The 26964-nt window shown below is 42.8% G+C and overlaps 1 pseudogene; it reads right to left on the bottom strand.

The window, feature by feature from the left end:
• Positions 1-982: 982 nt before the first annotated feature.
• LOC120023971 lies at positions 983-26605 on the bottom strand (annotated as a pseudogene).
• Positions 26606-26964: the final 359 nt, after the last annotated feature.

The following is a 26964-nucleotide window of genomic DNA, read 5'->3' as shown; positions in this document are numbered from 1 at the left end:
ATACAACAGGTGCAGACCTTATCATGAAATGCTTACTTAGAAGCCCTTAACTAACAATGCAGTTAAAAAAAATAGAGTTAAGAAAACATTTACTAAATAAACTAAAGTTAAAAAAATATCAAATCAAAAAGTAACACATGAAAATTACATAACAATAACGAGGCTATGTAGGGGCTACCGGCCCAGAGTCACCGTGCGGCGGTATAGGTTAGTCGAGGTAATTTGTAAAGTCACTATCCATATTCAGAGGAGATGATCACTTGCACTCAGTGGCGGAACTTGAGTTTTATACACCAGAAACCAGACCAGAAATAATACTGCAACTCACAGTCATTTCACTGTGCTGAGGATTGCTGGAAATACTGTTCTGTACTAGGTTCAAATACACACAGACCTAATAAAAGGAAATTAAAACATTTTTAATTAACACATTATACATACATAATATTTCAAGTGGCATTATCTTACAAAACCTGAGCTCAACTGTTTGAAAACAATAATAGAACATAAAGGATAATCATACTCAAGGCAAAACAAGTCCTGTCACACTAGTTTAGTTGGAGTCATAATATGGACTTTGGGTGGAGTGACATATGTTGTTCTATGAAGTAGTTGCCTATATCTGAATATACACACAGTAGCTAACATATTGTACATGTATCCATCAATGTAAAAAATGTATGATTTAATCTTTCAGAGAGCAAGCTGTGCTGCTCATTATAAAGGTGTATAAGTTAATAGGCCTAGTTTCTCTACTCTATCAGTTGCCAGAGAATCCAGATGCGGCTATTGGAGTACAAAAGTGAGTGTTTTTGTTTTTCTTAACATGCTTAAATGGTACGCTTGCCTATGCTTTAACTGTACGCTTGCCCATGGCATTTCAATTTAAGCTGTTAAAGCATGTCTCCAGAGTGTTCATGTACATAAGAATGATGACTCCATGTGTAATCTGTACTATGTTTGTTGTATCAGCAGGTGTGGATCAGGAATGGTCCACTACTTGGTGAGGCAGGGCTGTAGTGGTGGTGGGACCAGTGCTGTTGCTACTTTCATGAAGAAGGTTAGTAGCTCCCCCTTCCCTTTGACAAAGATAGCCCTCTCCGGACAAAGCGGAATCCATACTCCTTCATGATGTTATAGCAGTCCTCCACCACCTAGGGGCAGTACATCATAGGGTAATGACAGATAAAAATTGTCCACAGGTCTATATGAGAAAGTTACGTTTTCAATGAAAACCACGGAAGCAATCTCTCCCCATTGAAAGCAGTTCAGCCTAAAACTGTTCAGTAAATCCTGAATTCCAGCAATAACAACACACATACAGTTCCAGTCAAAAGTTTGGACACACCTACTCATTCAAGGGTTTTTCTTTATTTTTACTGTTTTCTACATTGTAGAAATGCCAAGAGTGTGCAAAGCTGTCATCAAGGCAAAGGGTGGCTGCTTTGAAGAATCTCAAATATAAAATATATTTTGATTCGTTTAAACACTTTTTTGGTTACTACATTATTCCATGTGTGTTATTTCATAGTTGGTACAGGACGGCAGGCAGGAAACAGGAGACAAAGGGCTGTGAGGCAGAGGTTTAATCCAAGACACATGAAAAGTGGAATGAATACGGAGGGTGCGGGGCAACAAAAGAAAGCAGAGGGGCTAAGGATTTCAGAGATGGGGAAAGGGCCGATGAAACGGGGGGAAAGTTTACGCAACTCCACCCGGAGGGGCAGGTCCGGAGTGGAAAGCCATACCCTCTGCCCGAGCCGATAGCGGGGAGCAGGGGCCCTGTGGCAATCCGCCTGTCGCCGATACCTGGATGTGGTCTTTAGAAGAGCGACCCGGGCTCTCTTCCAGGTACGGCGACAGCGGCAGACGATCATCTGGGCAGAGGGTATCCCAAGGAACACTCAAAGGGTGAGAGACCAGTGGCCGAGCAGGGAAGGGCGTTACTGGCGTATACCAACCACACAAGTTGCTGGCTCCAGGTGGTGAGGTTGGCAGAGATGAAGCAACAAAGAGCCGTCTCCAGGTTCTGATTGGCTCACTCCAACTGGCCATTAGATTGGGGGTGATAACCAGAGGATAGGCAGGCCGACGACCCTATGAGGGTGCAGAACGTCTTCCAGAACCGGGACGAGAACTGAGGACTACGATCGGAGACCATGTCGACCGGAAGTCCATGAATCCTTGGCTAAGGGTAACTTGGGAAGCGGAATAAAATGGGTGAAACGGGTGAATAACAGGACCCAACGAGCCTGCCTAAAGTTGAGGCACTTGGCGGTGTGGAGATATTCCAGGTTGTTATGGTCAGTCCACACTAAGAATGGGTGTTCCGCCCCCTCCAACCAGTGCCTCCACTCCTCCAACACCATCTTGATGACGAGGAGTTCTCGATTACCCACATCATAGTTCCTTTCAACAGGGGTAGGACGATGGGAGAGAAAAGCGCAGGGGTGCAGCTTTTGGTCCTGGGCAGAACGCTGGGACAGGACAGCCCCCCACTTCGACATCCAAGGCGTCGACCTCCACCACAAACAGAGGGGACAGGTCCAGATGGATTAAGATGGGGTCTGTAGTGAATCAATGCTTGAGGTCCGAGAACACCTGGTCTGGAGACCACGTGAATGGAACCTTGGGAGAGGGGAGTGCTGAGAGGGGGGAAGCCAGGGTGCTTTAACCCCAGATGAAGTGGCTGTAGAAGTTAGCAAATCCCAGAAAATTTTGCAGCTGCACTATGGATGTGGGTTGAGGCCAATCCACCACCGCTCTCACCTTGTCTGGATCCATCTGTATATGTCCTGCAGCGATGACGTATCCTAGGAAGGAGAGGGTGGAGCGATGGAATTCACACTTCTCCGCTTTAACGAAAAGCTGTTTCTTCAGGAGACGCTGAAGGACCTGTCAGACATGGAGGACGTGCTCTTGAGCTTAACGGGAGAAGACAAGGATGTCGTTGAGGTAGACAAACACGAACCGGTTCAGCATGTCCCGGAGCACATCATTCACCAGGGCCTGGAACACAGCGGGAGCGTTTGTCAGTCCAAATGGCATAAGCAAGTACTCATTGTGCCCGCTAGCATGTTTAACGCTGTATTCCACTCATCTCCTTCCCGTATCCAAGCCAGATTGTAGGCGTTCCCGAAGGTCCAACTTTGAGAATAGGGTCGCTCCCTGAAGAGGGTCGAAAGCCTAGGCTCCGTTAGTCGATATACAGGTGCAGGGTTTTGTCCTTCTCCACAAAGAAGAAACCTGCGTCGGCGGGAGAGGCAGATGGACGAACACTCCCTGCAGCGAGAGAGTTCTCAATGTACTCCTCCATAGCCTTGGTCTCCGGACCCGACATGGAGTAAAGGGACCATGTTGAAGGCCTCCCAGAGGTCCAGGTACTCCGCGGTTTCGACGCAGTTGGAGTAGGTTCTTAGCAGCCTCTCTCCCGGACAATGGAGAATCAAACACCTTCCTAACAAAATTCGCAGCTAATGAGAAAACAGTCATGATATTTAATTTAAGATCTAACAAGACAGCCGTGGGGCTAATTTGAATGGGCGCCAACAGCAGATTTTTGGGGATCTTAAAATCCGTACCAGTACGACCCATGTGACGTCACTCCATGATAAGGTTTTATAAGGGTTAGAATGAAAACACTGTGTCACGCCCTGGCCTTAGTTATCTTTGTTTTCTTTATTATTTTGGTTATGTCAGGGTGTGACATGGGGGATTTATGTGTTTTGTCTTGTCTATGGGTTTTGTATGTTTATGAGGTGTTTTCTAGTCTAGGTGTTTGTATGTCTATAGTTGCCTAGATTGGTTCTCAATTAGAGGCAGCTGTTTATCATTGTCTCTGATTGGGAACCATATTTAGGCAGCCATATTCTTAAGGGATTTCGTGGGTTATTGTCTATATGTAAGTTGCCTGTGTCTGCACTTGTTTAATAATTAGCTTCACGTTCGTTTGTTGTTTTGCATAGTTTGTTTAAGTGTTCTTCGTTTCGTTAAATAAATAGAAGAATGTATTCTTATCACGCTGCGCCTTGGTCCTCCTCTCTTCATCCAAACGACGAACGTGACACACTGTATATCAAGATAAAAGAGAGAAGAAGATAGGATAATATGGAGAAGAAAGAAGGGGGAAAGAGAGAGAGAGAGGAAATGGGACAATGTGTGTTACCTGAATGTTGCCCATCACCCCTGTAGACTCCATTCTGCTGGCTATGTTGACTGTGTTGCCCCAGACGTCATAGTGAGGTCTACGAGCACAGATCACTACAGCCAACACAGAGCCCTTATTCAGACCTAAGGGGGAGAGGTATGTTATGACACACACACACACACACACACACACACACACACACACACACACACACACACACACACACACACACACACACACACACACACACACACACACACACACACATTTAGATGCGAAGCATGAAGCTGTTGAAAGACTGTTGTTGAGTTTGGTGAGAATGACCTTCATGGCCAGAGCAATGTCTGCCAGGTCAGCTAAGTGCTGCCAAAGCTCTAACAATGCCTAGAGGAGCAATAGAGCCTTCATCATTATCCTCATCACAATCATCATCAACACCATCATCATCAACACCACCAACACCATTAGCAATGCGTTATCCTCTACAGGATCGGTGTCCCCCCCGCGTGTCGGTTGAGCTAACGTGCGCTAATGTGATTAGCATGACACTGTAAGCAACAAGAAAATTTCCCAGGACATAGACATATCTGATATGGGCAGAAAGCTTAAATCCTTGTTAATCTAACTGCACTGTCCAATTTACAGTAGCTATTACAGTGAAAGAATACCATGCTATTGTTTGAGGAGAGTGCACAGTTATGAACTTGAAAATGTATCAATAAACCAATTAGGCACATTTGGGCAGACTTGATACAACATTTTGATTTTAACGCAATGGATCATTGTATCAGTCTAAAACTTTGCACATACACTGCTGCCATCTAGTGGCCAAAATCTAAATTGTGCTTAGAGTCCTAAGTCATATAATGGCCTTTCTCTTCCGTTTCAAATACTCTTTTTTTAAACGCATGTTTTTTTCTTTGTGTTATCTTTGACCAGATTTAATGTATTATATTCTCCTATATTAATTTCACATTTCCACAACTTCAATGTGTTTCCTTTCAAATGGTTTCAAGAATATGCATATCATTGCTTCAGGTCCTGAGCTACAGGCAGTTAGATTTGGGTATGTCATTTTAGGTGAAAATTGAAAAAAGGGGTCCGATCCTACATTGAGCTTGATGAGACATGCTATATATTGAGCTCAGTGTTATCAGTTGCTGTGGTTACCGGATCTGTTTGTATTGCTCTCGAGTGTGACTCCATACAAAGAACAGAGACCCCCCCAACCCGACCCAAAGAAACCATTCCTCCCACCCCTTCCCATCCCACCCAGCAACCAAGGTTGTTTATCAGTCCCCCTCCCAACCATCCATCCCCTGAGTCTCCCCTTACAACCCCCACCATCCCCCACAAAGACCAGAGACCCCAAGTACCACCCCTTCCTAGTGGGCCTGAATGCAAAGAAAGTAACAAAAGTCGAAATAAATATATATTATTGGTTTGTATGTGTGGGGCTTCAGCAGAGACTGTTCTTTACAGAGTCAAGTATACAGTATTTGTCCAGGCCTCAATTGTTCCTTGACTAGCACCATTCATTCTCACTGGAGATAATTCTAATGTTATAACTTGTAATAGTAACTGTATCCACTGATTAAATGGGAGAGAGTGAGGTGATTGCCATCTTAGAGCCAACATTTATTTTTTTCTCGCAGCAGTACTGCCTGCCAGTAGTAATCTTCTCTGATTAATTGAGAGATTCAAGGGGCTATCATCGTTAAGTAACATAATAGATGCAAAGCATTTCATATTTAAATTCATGCACTTTGAAATACATTTTGTAACTTTGCCCCAAAAGCATTTATCTGCAGGGCACTCCCACATCATATGAAGGAATGTGCCTACCTGATTTAGGGGACATAGTGAACTGTTGGGAGTTGGGGCCAATTTCATCCTAAAATGTTTCCTTGTTGTTAAATACCGTCTGTGAACAAACTTAAAACCTTTTCTCAATAGGGGGTGCTGTTTTCACTTTGTAAAAATTTTGTTCCCAAATTAAACTGCCTCGTACTCAATTCTTGCTCGTACAATATGCATATTATTATTAATTTTGGATAGAAAACACTCTCTAGTTTCTAAAACCGTTTGAATTATATCTGTGAGTAAAACAGAACTCAAGTTGGAGCAAACTTCCTATGAGGAAGTGAGAAATCTGAAATCAGGCAGGCTGTTCTGGGGTCAGTTTATTAATTTGCATGTCTTCTATTGGTCGAGATGCACTGCATACGCCTTCCCCTAGATGCCAGCAAATAGTGAGAATTGGAATGGAGTTGCTAGGCAGATCTGAGGCCATATAAATGGGCTTGGAACGTGGGGTGCAGTCTTTTCATCATTCGCCATGACGCAAGACAGACCTGAGGATGGCGTTCTGGGAAGCTCCCGTTATAGGCCTTAGATATATCCGGCTCTGATTTTATTCGATATAGGTGTTAAAGACATCATAATGTTGTTATTTTAAACCGAGTTATATCAGTATATTGCGATTTTCGGATATTTCTTAGTGCTGCGTTATAGTGAGTTGGACACGTCTTCGCCACATGGCTAATGTTTACTGCTAATTCCAAAGTTGAAGGCGACAATCTACAACCGAGCAACGATTCCTCTGGACAAAGGACAACTTGCCCAAGATTCTGATGGGAGCTCATCAAAAAGTAAGAAGTATTTATGATGTTAATTCGTTGTTCTGTTGAAAAATGTAAAACTCCTATTCCGCCATTAATTTCGGTGCGGTCTCGCTTTAACGCACGCTGTATGTCGTAGTAACGTTAATTTAAAAAATCTAACACAGCGGTTGCATTAAGAACTAATGTATCTTTCCTTTGCTGTCCAACCTGTATTTTTTAGTCAAGTTTATGATTAGTTACTGATTAGATTAGGTGCCTCTCCCAAGATTTCTCCCGACATTTTGTTGGCAGCTTGGCTACTATTCTCATTGTATAACCACGATTTGTGCCGCTAAATATGCACATTTTCGAACAAACTCTATATGTATTGTGTAATATGATGTTATAGGACTGTCATCTGAAGAAGTTTGAGAAGGTTAGTGAAAAAATTAATATCTTTTGCTGGTTTATTCGTTATCGCTATTGTTGGCTTGAATCAATGCTGTTGTGTGGTTGGCTATTGTAGTAAGCTAATATAATGCTATATTGTGTTTTCGCTGTAAAACACTTAAAAAATCTGAAATATTGGCTGGATTCACAAGATCTTTGTCTTTCATTTGCTGTACGCTGTGTATTTTTCATAAATGTTTTATGATGAGTATTTAGGTAATTCACGTTGGTCTCTGTAGTTATTCTAGTTGCTTTGGTGAGAGTTGTGATGGTGGCTGCAATGTAAAACTATGATTTATACCTGAAATATGCACATTTTTCTAACAAAACATATGCTATACAATAAATATGTTATCAGACTGTCATCTGATGAAGTTGTTTCTTGGTTAGTGACTATTTATATCTTTATTTGGTCGAAATTGTGATAGCTACCTATGCAGGAAAAAAATGGTGGAGAAAAAAAAGTTGTGTCTTTTGCTATCGTGGTTAGCTAATAGAAATACATATTGTGTCTTCCCTGTAAAACATTTTAAAAATCAGAAATGATGGCTGGATTCACAAGATGTGTATCTTTCATCTGGTGTCTTGGACTTGTGATTTAATGATATTTAGATGCTAGTATTTACTTGTGACGCTATGCTAGGCTATGCTAGTCAGCTTTTTTACTGATGGGGGTGCTCCCGGATCCGGGATTGTGACCAAGTAGAAGTTTTAAAATGTATAAATTTATGGTTTGGATTTTGGGATGCAAAGGTCATATTTTTCCATATTTTGTTCCAGTTGAAGGGGTTGTTCAGATTCAATTAGATCTGAGGACCATACTTTTTTTAAATGTAGATCAGTCCTTTTGTGAACCCAGATAATTTATTTATAAATACCATCATTGGATGGTTCGGTAGTTGGGTTTCGCAAGGGACTCCATAGGCCAGCATAGCTGACCTAAGTTGTAAATATAGAAAAAAGGAGTTGCCTGGTAATGTGTATCTTTCAAATCATGGAATGTTCTGCAACCATGACTGTCCATGACATCGGTAAGGGTACCGATTCCACATTTGGACCAATGGGAGGGATGCAAAAGGCCGCCCTCCAGATCACAAAGCATTATTGTGAAATATTGGAGTATGGGCTTGCCATGTTGATTCTCAGTTAAATTTTTAATTTTTTAATTTTGAGCCAAATAGAAATCGTGTTAGCAATAATAATAGGACTAAAGCAATATGCAGAAATAGCTCTGCCATTTCCAGGTTGCAAAAATTCTAATAGTTTTGCCTAATTTCTGTTTATGTGACAAAACATGCAATGTACAGTGTAGAGAACCATTGTACCATCGAAACCACTGTGAAAAACATTTTCAATAACCCAAAATATTGTATTTTCAGCTGGTGTACAAAACCAAAAGTGAAAGATGCAAAAACTAAACCTATGCACAAGAAGCATAGAAATAGCGCACATAGAACAGATATACAGCTTCTTAGACTTGCTTTCAATGAGAATGACAGATCTATAATTCACATTTCTATGTAAATTTGGTTGGGTCGCCCAAAAAGTTACATATTTCAGCTTTAATAACCTCTACGGGATCGGTGTCCCTATACCGGGATGGTTGTTACTAACGTACACTAATGTCACTAGAATGACGTAAGTAACAGCCAACTTTCCAGGACATAGACATGTCTTATATGTGCAGAAAGCTGAAATTCTTGTTAATCTAACTACACTATCCAATTTACAGTAGCTATTACATTGAAAAAATACCATGCTATTGTTTGAGGAGAGTGCACAACAATAAATAACTTTTATCACGGCAACTGGTTTGATACATTCACCTCTGAAGGTAAATTAAATTAAAATGTAGGAACTGGGTTCTACAGTTTGAACAACTGCTTTTTCTGGCCCCACACCCACCCTGCCATCTAGATGTGTGATGGTTAGTGTCTTGGTGTCTTTTCTGTAGGGAAAATAATGTATGACCTTCCTGGGAGTGTGTAAACTTTTATTACCATATCATTTGTGGATGTTCTCTATAGTTATATACTTGAAAATGTATCAATTGACCAATTCGGCACATTTGGGCAGACTTGAATCAAAATGTTGTGCAGTAATGTAACACCATGCCCAAACCGGACCCGTCGCGTGCACGAGCGTTGCTATATACATTTACACATACATGTTAGTCAATCATTGCACCCACACTGCTCGCGCGCACCAACGAGCGTCTGCGTTGCCAGGCGCTAAAATAGGTGATTATACTTGTAACATAGAACTCGCTGCAAGTCCTGCCGCTCCGATCTGCTCATTGGTTTTTAGAAGCATATACCCATGTGCTATCTTCTCATTGGTTTTTAGGAAAAGATACCCACGTGGGTGATTGAAAGATGAACTGAGGTCGGTTGTGGAAATGCACCTTATATGAAAGTTAGTTGCCAATCGCCATATAAAGTACAAAGAAGAAAAATAAGCCTGGAAGGAGGAGAAATGACTGGAAACGATTCGGTTGACCGTTTTATGTGTGGATTATTTGTCGGAGTAGAGGATTTTATGTATTTCAGGTAAAATAACAACTCAATGTTTATAACCCAGGACAGATTAACTAGCAACAGCAAGCTAGCTAGCTAAATAGGACAAATTAGTTAGAAACTACAAGCTAGCGAGCTACATTGCCATAAATGTTTAATGCTTTTCGACCTGTCCCCAAATTAATATAATTGGTTCAGAGTTCGTTTTGATATTTCAACCTGCGTGTCGTGATCGCGTTTGGTGTGGGGGGACAAAATCAATTTGCACACGATGGCGCATGCACAAGTCCGTTTAGGGCATAGTGTAAACTGGATCAGTCTGAAACTTTGCACACACACTGCTGTCATCTGGTGGCCAAAATCTATATTGCGCTTAAACTCCTATGTGATTTTATGGCCTCTTGCATTTCAAAGATTATTTGATTTATTTATAGAAAACGCATGTTTTTTGTTTCGTATTATCTTTTACCAGATCTAATGTGTTATATTCTCCTACATTAATTTCAGATTTCCACAAACTTTTTCCATTCAAGTGGTATCAAGAATATGCATATCCTGAGCTACAGGCAGTGTCACGTGTTCTCCCTTTCCGGCCTCTAGGTCACCAGGCTGCTCGTTATGGCGCACACCAGTCGTCATTGTTTCTGTTGCTGTTTCATGTCGGTGCGCTGTTCGTATTTCATGTTTTGTTCATGTATTATTTAAATGTATTCACTCCCTGAACTTGCTTCCCGACTCTCAGTGTACATCATTACAGGCAGTTAGATTTGGGTATGTCATTTTAGGCAATTATTTTTTTAAAGGGTCCGATCCTGATTAAGGGATATATCAGTGATGACCACCTCTTCCAGGGCAATAGGAGACATCATATTTCTCTCTATACTCAGCAAGGGAGCAGAATAATCAGAGTCTAAACCAATTTAAGATGGGGCGAAATGCTAGTGACTGGAAATACAATTTTAAAGTTTGGTACGAATAGTCCTCCTACGTCTTTCCCTCTTTGCATACTACACTAAAATATAAACGCAACATGTAAAATGCTGGTCCCATGTTTCATGAGCTGAAATAAAAGATCCCAGAAATTTTCCACACGCACAAAAAGTGTATTTCTCTAAAATGTTGTGTACACATTTGTTTACATCTCTGTTAGTGAGCGTTTCTCCTTTGCCAAGATATTCCATTTACCTGGCAGGTGTGGAATAGCAAGAAGCTGATTAAACAGCATCATTACACAAGTGCACCTTGTGCTGGGGACAAAAGGCCACTCTAAAATGTGCAGTTTTGTCAAACACAACACGATGCCACAAGTTTTGAGGGAGAGTGCAATTGGCATGCTGACTGCAAGAATGTCCATCAGAGCTGTTGCCAGAGAATGTAATGTTAATTTCTTTACCACAAGCCACCTTCAACGTTGTTTTAGAGAATTTGGCAGTACATCCATCACAACCGCAAACCACGTGTAACCATGCCAACCCAGAACCTCCACATCCGGCTTCTTCACCTGCAGGATTGTCTAAGACCGAAACTGGGAAGTATTTCTGACCGTAATGAAGCCCGTTTGTGGGGAAAAAACTAATTCTGATTGGCTGGGCCTGGCTCCCCAGTGGGTGGTGGGTGGGCCTAGCTCCCAAGTGGGTGGTGGGTGGGTGGTTTTTGTGGGATCTTGTTTCTGTGTAGTTGCCTGTGAGCACTGCTTGAGCTTCACGTATTGTTTGTTCTTATTTGTTGTTTTTGTTAGTTTCATTTTATTAAACATGTGGAACTCTACGTACGCTGCGCCTTGGGCCGTTAATTCATTAGACGATCGTGACAAAGCAACTGGGATATTATTCCACCTACTGAGGTTGGATTGCCTGTTATAACTATGGCTGAGGGATTTGTATACAGTATTTTTGTAAAAACTATTGGTCGCTAAATCTGGAGAAATGATGGACCATGTAAAAAACTGTTGGTCACTAAATCCAGCTAGAAGGACCATGTAAAAACGGTTGGCTGGTATGCCCTCACCTTTTCTGAGCGGTCGGCTGTGAATACCCTCACCCGCTATATACTTATAACTGATTGGTTTGGTTTTGCCTTCTATAGTGCTGTCCGGTTATAAGATGATGTTGAGGCCCATCACTGTACTCTTGATAGTCACCACCACACACACACACACACACACACACATACACGTTTCCATTTGAAGATGTTTATATGATTTTGGTAATCCGAATGACGACTTGGAATTGCTGCAGTTTTATAAGACAAAGATATGCACACATTTAAAAAGTATTAGATAAGGGTTATAACTATGCAATGTATATATACAGTGGGGAGAACAAGTATTTGATACACTGGCGATTATGCAGGTTTTCCTACTTACAAAGCATGTAGAGGTCTGTAATTTTTATCATAGGTACACTTCAACTGTGAGAGACGGAATCTAAAACAAAAATCCAGAAAATCACATTGTATGATTTTTAAGTAATTAATTTGCATTTTATTGCATGACATGAGTATTTGATACATCAGAAAAGCAGAACTAATATTTGGTACAGAAACCTTTGTTTGCAATTACAGAGATCATACGTTTCCTGTAGTTCTTGACCAGGTTTGCACACACTGCAGCAGGGATTTTGGCCCACTCCTCCATACAGACCTTCTCCAGATCATTCAGGTTTCGGGGCTGTCGCTGGGCAATACGGACTTTCAGCTCCCTCCAAAGATTTTCTATTGGGTTCAGGTCTGGAGACTGGCTAGGCCACTGCAGGACCTTGAGATGCTTCTTACGGAGCCACTCCTTAGTTGCCCTGGCTGTGTGTTTCGGGTCGTTGTCATGCTGGAAGACCCAGCCACGACCCATCTTCAATGCTCTTACTGAGGGAAGGAGGTTGTTGGCCAAGATCTCGCGATACATGGCCCCATCCATCCTCCTCTCAATACGGTGCAGTCGTCCTGTCCCCTTTGCAGAAAAGCATCCCCAAAGAATGATGTTTCCACCTCCATGCTTCACGGTTGGGATGGTGTTCTTGGGGTTGTACTCATCCTTCTTCTTCCACCAAACACGGCGAGTGGAGTTTAGACCAAAAAGCTCTATTTTTGTCTCATCAGACCACATGACCTTCTCCCATTCCCCCTCTGGATCATCCAGATGGTCATTGGCAAACTTCAGACGGGCCTGGACATGCGCTGGCTTGAGCAGGGGGACCTTGCGTGCGCTGCAGGATTTTAATCCATGACGGCGTAGTGTGTTACTAATGGTTTTCCTTGAGACTGTGGTCCCAGCTCTCTTCAGGTCATTGACCAGGTCCTGCCGTGTAGTTCTGGGCTGATCCCTCACCTTCCTCATGATCATTGATGCCCCACGAGGTGAGATCTTGCATGGAGCCCCAGACCGAGGGTGATTGACCGTCATCTTGAACTTCTTCCATTTTCTAATAATTGCGCCAACAGTTGTTCCCTTCTCACCAAGCTGCTTGCCTATTGTCCTGTAGCCCATCCCAGCCTTGTGCAGGTCTAGAATTTTATCCCTGATGTCCTTACACAGCTCTCTGGTCTTGGCCATTGTGGAGAGGTTGGAGTCTGTTTGATTGAGTGTGTGGACAGGTGTCTTTTATATAGGTAACGAGTTCAAACAGGTGCTGTTAATACAGGTAATGAGTGGAGAACAGGAGGGCTTCTTAAAGAAAAACTAACAGGTCTGTGAGAGCCGGAATTCTTACTGGTTGGTAGGTGATCAAATACTTATGTCATGCAATAAAATGCAAATTAATTACTTAAAAATCATACAATGTGATTTTCTGGATTTTTGTTTTAGATTCCGTCTCTCACAGTTGAAGTGTACCTATGATAAAAATTACAGACCTCTACATGCTTTGTAAGTAGGAAATCCTTCAAAATCAGCAGTGTATCAAATACTTTTTCTCCTCACTGTATGTACATGAATAAATGGAAAATGGCATTACACTCAAATCAAATTTTATTTGTCACATACACATGGTTAGCAGATGTTAATGCGAGTGTAGCGAAATGCTTGTGCTTCTAGTTCTGACCATGCAGTAATATCTAACAAGTAATCTAACCTAACAATTTCACAACTACCTTATACACACAAGTGTAAAGGAATGAATAAGAATATGTACATAAAAATATATGAAAAAGTGATGGCCGAACGGCATAGGCAAGATGCAGTAGGTGGTATAGAGTACAGTATATACATATGAGATGAGTAATGTAGGGTATGTAAACATTATATAAAGTGGCATTGTTTAAAGTGGCTAGTGATACATTTATTACATACATTTTTCCATTATTAAAGTGGCTAGAGTTGAGTCAGTATGTTGGCAGCAGCCACTCAATGTTAGTGATGGCTGTTTAACAGTCTGATGGCCTTGAGATAGAAGCTATTTTTCAGCCTCTCGGTCCCCGCTCTGATGCACCTGTACTGACCTCGCCTTCTGGATGATAGCGGGGTGAACAGGCAGTGGCTCGGGTGATTGTTGTCCTTGATGATCTTTTTGGCCTTCCTGTGACATCGGGTGGTGTAGGTGTCCTGGAGGGCAGGTAGTTTGCCCCCGGTGATGTGTTGTGCAGACCTCACTACCCTCTGGAGAGCCTTACGGTTGTGGGCGGAGCAGTTGCCGTATCAGGCGGTGATACAGCCCGACGGGATGCTCTCGATTGTGCATCTGTAAAAGTTTGTTAGTGTTTTTGGTGGAGGCTGAGGCTGAACCTCAGGAGGCTGAAGAGGCGATGCTGAGCCTTCTTCACCACGCTGTCTGTGTGGGTGGACCATTTCAATTTGTCCATGATGTGTACGCCGAGGAACTTAAAACTTTCCACCCTCTCCACTATTGTCCCGTCGATGTGGATAGGGGGCTGCTCCCTCTGCTGTTTCCTGAAGTCCACGATCATCTCCTTTGTTTTGTTGACATTGAGTGTGAGGTTATTTTCCTGACACCACACTCCGAGGGCCCTCACCTCCTCCCTGTAGGCCATCTCGTCGCTGTTAGTAATCAAGCCTACCACTGTAGTGTCGTCTGCAAACTTGATGATTGAGTTGGAGGCGTGCATGGCCACGCAGTCATGGGTGAACAGGGAGTACAGGAAAGGGCTGAGAACGCACCCTTGTGGGGCCCCAGTGTTGAGGATCAGCGGGGTGGAGATGTTGTTACCTACCCTCACTACCTGGGGGCGCCCCGTCAGGAAGTCCAGGACCCAGTTGCACAGGGCGGGGTCGAGACCCAGGGTCTCGAGCTTAATGACGAGTTTGGAGGGTATTATGGTGTCAAATGCTGAGCTGTAGTTGATGAACAGCATTCTTACATAGGTATTCCTCTTGTCCAGATGGGTTAGGGCAGTGTGCAGTGTGATTGCGATTGCGTCGTCTGTGGACCTATTGGGGCGGTAAGCAAATTGGAGTGGGTCTAGGGTGTCAGGTAGGGTGGAGGTGATATGGTCCTTGACTAGTCTCTCAAAGCACTTCATGATGACGGAAGTGAGTGCTACGGGGCGGTAGTCGTTTAGCTCAGTTACCTTAGCTTTCTTGGGAACAGGAATAATGGTGGCCCTCTTGAAGCATGTGGGAACAGCAGACTGGGATAAGGATTGATTGAATATGTCCGTAAACACACCAGCCAGCTGGTCTGCGCATGCTCTGAGGACACGGCTGGGGATGCCGTCTGGGCCGGCAGCCTTGCGAGGGTTAACACGTTTAAATGTTTTACTCACATTGGCTGCAGTGAAGGAGAGCCCGCAGGTTTTGGTAGCGGGCCGTGTCAGTGGCACTGTATTGTCCTCAAAGCGAGCAAAGAAGTTGTTTAGTTTGTCTGGGAGCAAGACATCGTGGTCCGCGACGGGGCAGGTTTTTCTTTTGTAGTCTGTAGTGATTGACTGTAGATCCTGCAACATACCTCTCGTGTCTGAGCCGTTGAATTGCAACTCTACTTTGTCTCTATACTGACGCTTAGCTTGTTTGATTGCCTTGCGGAGGGAATAGCTATACTGTTTTTTATTTGGTTATGTTTCCGGTCACCTTGCCCTGATTAAAAGCAGTGGTTCGCGCTTTCAGTTTTGCGCGAATGCTGCCATCAATCCACAGTTTCTGGTTGGGGAATGTTTTAAAAGACGCTGTGGGTACAACATCACCGATGCACTTGCTAATGAACTCGCTCACCGAATCAGCGTTTTCATCAATGTTGTTGTTTGACGCTATGCTGAACATATCCCAGTCCACGCGATCGAAGCAATCTTGAAGCGTGGTATCCGATTGGTCGGACCAGCGTTGAACAGACTTGAGCACGGGTGCTTCCTGTTTTAGTTTCTGTCTATAGGCTGGGATCAACAAAATGGAGTCGTGGTCAGCTTTTCCGAACGGAGGGCGGGGGCGGGCCTTATATGCGTCGCGGAAGTTAGAATAACAATGATCCAGGGTTTTGCCAGCCCGGGTCGCGCAATCGATATGCTATGCTTAGGGAGCCTTGTTTTCAGATTAGTCTTGTTAAAATCCCCAGCTACAATAAATGCAGCCTCAGGATATGTGGTTTCCAGTTTACACAGAGTCAAATGAAGTTCGTTCAGGGCCGTCGATGTGTCTGCTTGGGGGGAATATACACGACTGTGATTATGATCGAAGAGAATTCTCTTGGTAGATAATGCGGTCGGCATTTGATTGTGAGGAATTCTAAGTCAGGTGAACAAAAGGACTTGAGTTCCTGTATGTTGTTATGATCACACCACGTCTCGTTAATCATAAGGCATACACCCCCGCCCTTCTTCTTACCAGAGAGATGCTTGTTTCTGTCGGCGCGATGCGTGAAGAAACCAGGTGGCTATACCGACTCCGATAGCGTGTCTCGAGTGAGCCATGTTTCCGTGAAACAAAGAACGTTACAGTCTCTGATGTCTCTCCAGGAAGGCAACCCTTGCTCGGATTTCGTCTACCTTGTTGTCAAGAGACTGGACATTGGCGAATAGTATGCTCGGGAGCGGTGAGCGATGTGCCCGTCTACGGAGCCTGACCAGAAGACCGCTCCGTCTGCCCCTTCTGCAGCGCCGTTGTTTTGGGTCGCCGGCTGGGATCCGATCCATTGTCCTGGGTGGTGCGCCAAACAGAGGATCCGCTTCAGGAAAGTCGTATTCCTGGTCGTAATGTTGGTGAGTTGACAATGCTATTAAATCCAATAGTTCCTCCCCGACTGTATGTAATAAAACCTAAGCTTTCCTGGGGTAACAATGTAAGAAATAACACATAAAAAAACAAAATACTGCATAGTTTCCTAGGAACGCGAAGCGAGGCGGCCATCTCTGTCGGCGCCGGATGTTTTTCAATTCAATAAAATTACAAATTGAAATGCACTTACAACATGTCTACAAAGGACTATAAACACAGCATCAATATAACATGAACTTGAACATTCACCTCTTGGAGAGAGAAAGCGAAACCAATTACTTGGATTGACAAAGGGTCAAGATGTATGGCACAAAGGGTCAAGATGAGACATCAGATCTGCCCTGCCGCCACAGGGTCATAAATTACTCTGCGCATGAGCAACCTCCAAGAACGGTCTGGGATGACTCTAGAAGCTCGCCCATGGCACCACAATAAAACACCTTAATAAAGGCCACCACGGAAAACGCTGCGGTAGCGTGTGCATGCAAAAGACAATGCCCGCCAATACATCAACCAAACTACTTCTGCAAAAGCACTTGTGCAACCAAAACAACAATAACATCAATGGCTGTACAGAATAATAACAAACAACAAATAATACGGATAGCAGTATTGGCAACTCCTACATCAAAATTAGCAACAGCCATACAGTAGAACATATGGCTGAAACGTATCAAAGTACCAGTAAGTAATTAGTGGTAATTACCTATTATTAGGGTACTAGGGGGTATCTAGCCCCCCCTAAGAACAATGTTTAATTGCTGACACAAAAAAGCAATGTTTGGTAAGAAATGGTATGTGGATGAAGGCCATGCTTAGGCGAATAAACTACAAAGGGAAATAAATGGCTACAGTTTAGGGGACCTTCAATGCTGCAGACATTTTTTGGTACCCTTCCCCAGATCTGTGCCTCGACAGAATCCTGTCTCGGAGCTCTATGAACAATTCCTTAGATCTCATGGCTTGGTTTTTGCTCTGACATGCATTGTCAACTGTGGGACATTCCAGGACAGCCATCTATGCAGCGACTCCACCAATTAGGCCATTATGGTAGTGTGACCAGATGTAAGCCACTCCTTAACCTGACAGAGCTTGAGAGGATCTGCAGAGAAGAATGGGAGAAACTCCCCAATCAGCTTGTAGCGTCATACCCAAGAAGACTCGAGGCTGTAATCACTGCCAAAGGTGCTTCAACAAAGTACTGAGTAAAGGGTCTGAATACTTACGTAAATGTGATGTTTCAGTAGTTTTTTAAAATAAAATGTGCAAAAATGTATAAAAACCTGTTTTTGCTTTGTCGTTATGAGGGAAAAAAACGATTTAATACATTTTAGAATAAGGCTGTAACGTAACAAAATGTGGAAAAAGTCAAGGGGTCTTAATACTTTCCGAATGCACTGTAGGTCACAAATAAAGCTATCCCAAATAAAATTGAAGCCCAACTCATGAGTTCACCTCCTGCACTGCTCATACCTAATCAATTCCCCACCTGTGACTGAAAACAGGGAGAGAGATGCCAATTGAAAAGCTGTCTCTTAAAAACCTAGCTAGCTATCCAGCAATATGACATAAAATGCTGTGTAAAATAGCATAAAGACTCTAAAGTAACATTAACTGTAAAGCTATCAGTCACTAGTGGAAACATTTACCACTTCAATTAGTTACATTATCTTTTTAATGTATTTTACCTCAGATGATCTGGTAGTAAGGTTGTTAGCTAGCACTCCTTGCAGCTGGCTAGCTGGCTAGCATTTACTGCTAGTGAGGTTGCTAGCTAGCAAATTAGCATAAACTGGCGCTAACTGGGCATTAGTGGATTATTTATCTTAAGGCTTTCCTACTTGTATATTTAAAAAACAATTATAGATATAACTTCATTGGATTATATCTACAACTAAAAACATTTTTTTTTAAATTGATAAACTTACCACAAAATAGTTTTGTTGAAATATCTCCCAAAGTTGTGATGACACAAAGGAAATCTTTCGTTGAGCAAGAGCAGTGGCAGCCAGGGAAAGTGTTGGGAAAATAATTTGGTGACATATTGTGGTTTTTATGTGAAATACAGGGGGGGTGGGGCAGTTACCCAGGGGGATAGTTACACCCTAGTACCCTACACAGCATGTCAAACTTTTTTTTTTAAACCCTGCTACTTACATTTTGATGACATTCAGACATTCGTGTTACTGTTGACAATAAAAAGTCCTCAGAAACATGCGTCTTCTCCCTTCGGATCAAATCAAAATCAAATCAAATCGTATTGGTCACATACACATGGTTAGCAGATTTTATTTATTGTGAGTGTAGCGAAATGCTTGTGCTTCTAGTTCCGACAGTGCAGCAATATCTAACAAGTAATATCTAACAATTCCACAACAAATACCTAACACACACAAATCTAAGTAAGGAATGGAATAAGAATATATAAATATAAATATATTGATGTCAGAACAGCATAGGCTAAGATGCAATAGATAGTATAGAATACACTATATACAAATGAGATGAGTAATGCAAGATATGTAAAAACAGGCAGGGGTCAATAATCCAGTGTGGTGAGGCAAGGTACAGAACGGCAGGCAGGCTCAGGGTCAGGGTAGGCAGAAAGGTCAAAACCGTAAACAACTAGAAAACAGGAACTAGAACAGACAGGAGCAAGGGGGAAAACGCTGGTAGGTTTCACAAAACAAAACAAACTGGCAACAGACAAACAGAGAACACAGGTATAAATATAATGGGGAAGATTGGCAACATCTGGAGGGGTGGTGGAGACAAGCACAAAGACAAGTGAAACAGATCAGAGTGTGACAGTCAACAGAGAATAAATGTATTTTTAAAAAAAACCTGCGTTGGGCCGTGTGGACTAATTTGAGTAAGTAAGTCTTCGAGACTGGACAAAAATATTTTGGAAAACAAATTAATGTCTGTGTTTATCAAAGATAGGGGGCAATAGTGAGAACACTGGGTAGCATCTTACCTTTTTTTATTTTTATAAAAACTAAATTAGTGCTGTATTCACATCTCTCCCAAATGAACCTTGTGAACAGCTGTATTAATAATTTTGAGCAATAGTGGACCTAATTGTAAATAGACCTTAGGAGGAATACCGGCCCATCCAGGTGATTTGCCTTTATTCATGCTATCCAATGCCCTTTTGAGTTCATTTAAAGAGATTTGGGCTCCCAGCGAGGTGTCTTCCTCTGTTGAGAGAAGAGGAGTTCTTAATTATTTTAGAAAGGACTTAGTCTGGCTTGGTGTGGATTTAAAATCAGAGGTGTACAGTTCTTTATAGAAGCGGGGAGAATCTTTGATTCATTTGGGTTCTGATCGTAGTTCCCTGTTTCAGATTCAATAGTTGCTATATCAGCTAATTGATCATTACTGCATACCTTGTTGGCCAGTAAACGACTGGGACGATTACCATGGACATAATGGTTGAGTCTAACTCGATGGATGGCAAATTCTGCTCTCTGTCTTATCGATAAATTAAGTTCTGTCTTGACTTTGGAAAGAGTAATAGCTACCAGGTCTGAAAACAGTGTTCGTTGTGAACTTAACAATGCACTTAACAAACATTTCCAAATCTGATGGCAATCTGATGGCACCTTTGGTGGCATCTCATAGAATCCGAGGGTCATCCACTGAATTTTTATTGATCATTATTAATTTATTTAGTTCAATTTCAAATTGATCACAGAATGTAGGATTTTGTAGTAATGAAACATTGAAATGCCATCTTGTGGCTCTTTCAGGAGATTCTGAAATTTGAAGTTGGCAGTAGTAAGCGTGGTGGTCAGTAAAGCACGTTGGTCGAATTTCTATTTGCTTGATTAAAGAAAATAGACTTGTAGATAATAGTATGTAATCGATTTGTGAGAATGATTTATGCCTGTTTGCGTAGAAAGTGTACTATTTTGCTTTAGAGTGATGAGCTCACCAGGCTTCAATGAGGTTGTAATCAGAGAGTATATGCTGGAGAGCCTTGGTTGCTTGTGGATTATTGTTGTTCTTATTAGATTTGTCTCGCATGTACAAAATGGCATTCATGTCTGTCCCAATAACCAGATGGAATTGCAGATATTTATGAATTTGGAGCGTACACAATAATAAAGGAAATTTTCTTTACATTATGGATAACTTTCAGGAAAGTGATTCTGCCTTCTTGGTCTTTACCGAAGATGGTGATGTTTTGTTCCTTATGTATCATTATGATTACACCTTTAGTTTTGTTTGGGGCTGATGAAAAAGCATCCAGTTTGTACAAATGGTTCTCTATTCTTTGTGAGTTCTTTTGGAGCACGTGTGTTTCTTGGAGCAGGTGTATTTCTTGGAGCATTGCTATATCAACATGGTTTCTTTCTAGAATATCAAGACAGCTGGAACGTTTAATAGGACAGTTTAGGCCTTTCAAATTCTAAGAGAGAATAGCTAGCGTTGCCATTGTTAAACCATTTTTTCATGTATTATTAATGATGTAATTGTTATCTTTAGTGTTAATAAGCCCATTTATGTGAAACAAAAAGCATGACCCACAGGGACACCCACCCATTGGTTGTTCCCCACCCAGAACCCCCCTGTGAACCATTCCCCCACTTCCTTAAATATTAACTCTCTTAAGCAGCATTTTTTGGGGGGATCTTAAGGTATTGAGAGAGAAAGAAACTAAAACATGAAATAAGTAAACATGTACCCCTTCAGACCTTTAAATGTAAGTTTGCAGACTTGATGAAAAGAAGGAGAAAATAAGTAGGCTAGATATAACAACAGATTTGCAAGGCTAAAGAGTCAAATAGGATGGCTGTAGGAGTAATAGCTTTGATTGATAATTGATCCATTATCTTCATTATTATTAGCAATATGGTCTAAATGACTTTAAACATAAAGTACCCTCAATTTGGGACTGGCCATCTATTCTAAACAGTTTAGCCCATGTAATGCGCTGTAGCCCCACAAGGAAGCAGCCCCAGTCTGTATGACACTTTAATATATTGTCCATTGTTCATTAATTGGTGTGAAGTTATCATTATCTAAATGTCCTGGACCATAGGCAATATAATGAGAATGAAGTCCAATGTTCAGCAATAACAATAATAATAATAAGTGTTCCTTTTACCCAATTGAAGGGTGTCCTTGTTGTTTTATGCTGAGGGCAGCATCACAGCCATAGGCTAGGCTGCATGATTGTGCATGGACAGAATATCTGAATATATCTGTCGGCTCGTCCCTTTTGTGTGTTGGGCTTGATGTGTTTCTTAAGGAAGTATTGAGCCTCCTTGGTAGTGGAAAACGTGTGTTGTATGCTGGAAGGTTATGATGAGTTTTGCCGGGTGGATGAAGCCGCATCTCAGGTTTAGCTTGCATAGCTCTGATCTCACCTCATTGTACTGTAGGTCGTCATCTGTTTCAGCAGTTCGGCACTCAGATCTGGGTAGATGCTGATCCTCTTCTCCACATAAGTAAGAGCTCCCGGTTCCGCTTTGAGGCGAACAATTTGCCGTTTGACTTAAAAACTGTGGATTCCAACAATTATACACTGGGATCTGTTCCGGAGGGGACCCGTGCGCCTTGCTTCTCCTGACAAAACAGTTCATAGAAATGATTGGTCATGAAGGAAGTTGGGTTGCCCACTTCCACACCAGTTTCAAGTCATATGACCCGCACATTGAATTCACGGGAATGATTTTCGAGTGATTGTGTTTTCTTTTTTAGGAGATTGATTTCCCCTTAGCTTAGTTCGCGCTGTGTCCAGGTCATGGAGTCACCCCTTTGTCACATTGGCCGAAAAATGGGGAAGCTCGCAAGCCGAAGAACACCATCCCAACCGTGAAGCACGGGGGTGGCAGCATCATGTTGTGGAGTGCTTTGCTGCAGGAGGGACTGGTGCACTTCACAAAATAGATGGCTTCATGAGAAAGGAAAAGTATGTGGATATATTGAATCAACATCTCAAGACATCAGTCAGGAAGTTAAAGCTTGGTCTAAAATGTGTCTTCCAAATGGACAATGACCCCAAGCATACTTCCAAAGTTGTGGCAAAATGGCTTAAGGACAACAAAGTCAAGGTATTGGAGTGGCCATCACAAAGCCCTGACCTCAATCCTATAGAAAATGTGTGGGCAGAACTGAAAAAGCGTGTGCGAGCAAGGAGGCCTACAAACCTGACTCAGTTACACCAGCTCTGTCAGGAGGAATGGGCCAAAATTCACTCAACTTATTGTGGGAAGCTTGTGGAAGGCTACCTGACACATTTGACCCAAGTGAAACAATTTAAAGGCAATGCTACCAAATACTAATTGAGTGTATGTAAACTTCTGACCCACTGGGAATGTGATGAAAGAAATACAAGCTGAAATATATAATTTCACATTCTTAAAATAGTGGTGATCCTAACTGACCTAAGACAGAGAATTTTTACTAGGATTAAATGTCAGGAATTGTGAAAAACTGAGTTTAAATGTATTTGGCTAAGGTGTATGTAAACTTCCGATTTCAACTGTACATGTGATATTATATGTTGAAAATTCTTTCCAAAATAAGTCAGTTAATTCATATTTATTTTCCTAAACTAAGCCATGAGAAAGCCACATGTTATCCAATTATTCAGTTACTATACTAAAACACACACACGCACGCACGCACGCACGCACGCACGCACGCACGCACGCACGCACGCACGCACACACACACACACACACACACACACACAGTGGGTTAAGATGACTCACACTGTCAAGTGTGTCTACTTGTGTGCAGTCGCCGACTCCCCCTCATCTACGGAAAAAAATCGCAGCAGCCCCACCTCTAAACTACTTCCCGCAGCTATGTAGTCTTCTCATAATTTGACTGGCTGTACAGCTCCTACAGAGGAGAAACAAAACTGATGGGGAAGAAAAACGTTTACAACTCGCTGTATTTTTTTCCCATACCCTTTCTCCCTTCTTGTTTGTATTTTCATTTTCCCTCTATCTTTTTACTCTCCATTCCTTCTCTCACCTCGCCTCTCTTAGAGCCCTGGAAGTGTTGGGCGACATGTTCAGGCAGCATGTTGGTGACCAGTGATTCATCTCAAACACCCTAACCTTCTGGTCATGCACCTCAATCTTTCACAAGAACAGCTTATTTGACTGCCTCTCCACCTAGGTGTATGTGTGTGAGAAAGAGAGAGGTGAGGAAGAGGAGAGTGTGGGGGAAGCTCCTACAGACTATTGTTGTTGGGGGAATCAGTAACAAGATTATTATTATTATTATTTACGAGTTACAGGCTGAGGCTCATTGAGGTCTGACTCAATCTGGTTCTGAGGTGTGATTGTGAGGATGGTCAGGAGGAGGTGACTCACATGTCTGGCAAAGTAGTAGAAGCTTATCCTCATGATAATGACCATCACTGTCATCAGGGACTTGGAAGGGACTACAGATGTCCTGAGGACAGAGAGAAGATGGGGGAGAGCGAGAGGGGACATATTGAGTTTCCACAGCTTTACACTTGACCTACGTACCATTTCAGTACATGTTTTTAGCACCACTTGAGGGGTTATTGTTCCTCACTTGTAGCTGGTAAATCGTATGAAGTCATATAGTTCGTAGATGTCCCTCCAGCTGTAGATGTTGACGACACCCGTTGTCACAACTACCAGCAGCATGAGCCCCAGCTTGACCAGCTGGCTGACCCGCACCAGTATATGGTGGTCGCCACGAGCGACAGCACCGCCATGTAGCTGTAGTGTTTGGGGTTCTCGGAGCAACCCCCTATTCTATCTACTCTTTCCTCTTCTCCTCCTCACTTACGTCTCTTCGTTCTCTCTCCAGCAGCTCCAGGTTCAGTAGGAGGGCTCGTCACTTAGGCATCACAGGTCAAAGGTCATAAATAGGCTCACAGTGAAATTCACACACTTAGTCAAATCTAAAGGAAATCTTAAACTGAAAAATTTAAAAATCAGGGTCACACAGAGTGTTTCTTGGTAGACTTAAACAAATCTACTTTGAAACAGAAGTATACACCTCACACACATGGTTATGGGATTAAAAATGTTGAAATGTATTACATTTTGAGTTATGTACATCACAGAAGACTGAAATATAACCAAACCGTTTGACATAGAAACACTGGATTTTCGGCAGTTTTTTTGAAATAATGTTTATTATAAAATTATGAAAAATATGAATAACATTCCACCCATGAGGTCACTAGTCATTTGACTGCAGGAAAGGGCTACGGCTTAGGTGTACCTGTGTGTCTTCCTGTTTGCACTCTATGGGCGTGGCCCGGACAGAGCCAATGCTCCCATTGGTCTATGTGGTGTTAATCAACTGGGGAGAGTTTCCGTTCTGAAAAACGAGGGGGGAGACAGAGGGAGAGGATTATAAAACATTTCATTTACAGAACCATGCCAGACAGAAAAAGGTCATCTCTCACCACCCCGTTGAGTCCGTTGACCTGGGTGGTTTCCTTGGGTACCAGCAACAGGTATGTGTCTATGCCTTTCTCCAGCAGGTACTTATACCTCTCCCCTCAGTTTCCCAGCTCTAGGTCAAACTCTCCATGGTCCTCTGGGAGATGTGGACACGCAGGGAGAACACGTGCACGCACGCACTCTTGTCCTTCCCCTAACTAACAAGGCGGCTTCCACCATGGCCAGGCCCATTATGATGGAGCAAGCTGTGTGGTCGTCACGGTAACCAGGCAGGCCACAGATACAGTAGTAACAGTCTCCCAGGATCTTGATACACAACTGGTTGTATTGCTGCATGGAGGGGGAGGGTGGAGAGAGGAGAGAATCAACGACAGACATGATATGAATGTACAGTATGTCATGAGCTGTGTGTGTTTGTGAGAGAAATAAACAGTGTATTTTAAAAACAGCACAAGGAAGTCGGATGAGTGTGAAAGTCTCATAACATGACATTGTCGTGAGAGATGAGGAGAGGGAGAGAACAACACAAGGAGACTTCACTTGCTTTGGCAATGTTAACATATGTTTCCCATGCCAATAAAGCCCCTTGAATTGACTTGAAACAAGGCCATGGAGAGACAAAGCAAGACATACACGCTGAGGAAAGCTGGTTAAAATCCACTAAATTACCAAACAGGATACTGCAAGAGAGACAGATACAGAGAGCGAGAAGAGGGGGGGGGCAGAGAAAACAAAATTGCTTAATAGATGTGTTCTGATAAACTGGCTGCACCCATCTCTCAGAAGCCTCCACTGCCTCTTTGGTATCACACAACACTCTAAACTCAGCTAATCAGTTGCCTTTGTGTATCAGGTTAGGCAAGCCAGCTTTGCAGGGATCTGTGGGACACAGAGCTGAGTTTTTTTTTTTAAAGATTGTTGTTGAAGCAGAGCAGAGCTTGTTGTGAAGAAAGTTGTCAAGGAAGTGAGTTTGTGTTTATAAAGGACCTCCCACCCCCACCTACCGTCAACCAATCATGTCAATGCAGAGCTATAGGGAGCCCTCCACATTGTTACATCATTTGGGCTGCACATGGCGATGCGGTACTGAGCTCAATTTGGCCTCTGCATGCCTCCAACATCTACTGCTGCCACCAGTACCAGTCTGAAGTCACTGCAGCTGATGAGACAATTATCGTGCCCTCCATCCTCTATCCTCTCTTACGCTTGTCCCTGACTGCTACTATTGTGGAGCAAACAGTATGGGCCCTATAGAGAGAGAGAATTCCCAGAGTACCAAAGAGGAGAGTGTTGTGTGATGTTTCAGGTCTTCTCACCTGTATCATGCCTTCTCTTACCGGCCAGTGTTTCACTTACACCAGCACCCACCTCCCATTCTGCCCACCCCTCCCAATCTCTACCCACGTCTACCTCTCCTTTACCTGTCTGAGCAGCATGGTTCCCTGCAGGCTGTCCTGGTGCCTCTGTGCGACGATGATGACCCCCAGCACCAGTGTGTGTGAGCAGCAGGAGATGGACCAGGGTCAGTGAAAGGAACCAGGGTCTGGTAGTTCAGCCCCAGATAGCACGGCTATCATCAGCAGGAGTAGGTATGGTACCTTAGCGCAAGCAACAGATGCCGCAGGGAGCTTGCGCAGCCAGCACAGCGTGTAGAGTACAATATCCCCCACAAGGCCAACTGCCA

Source organism: Salvelinus namaycush, chromosome 29, assembly GCF_016432855.1.
Source record: "Salvelinus namaycush isolate Seneca chromosome 29, SaNama_1.0, whole genome shotgun sequence".
Classification (NCBI taxonomy): domain Eukaryota; kingdom Metazoa; phylum Chordata; class Actinopteri; order Salmoniformes; family Salmonidae; genus Salvelinus; species Salvelinus namaycush.
The sequence above is the reverse complement of the archived record's forward strand: the minus strand, read 5'-3'. Positions and strand labels throughout refer to the sequence as shown.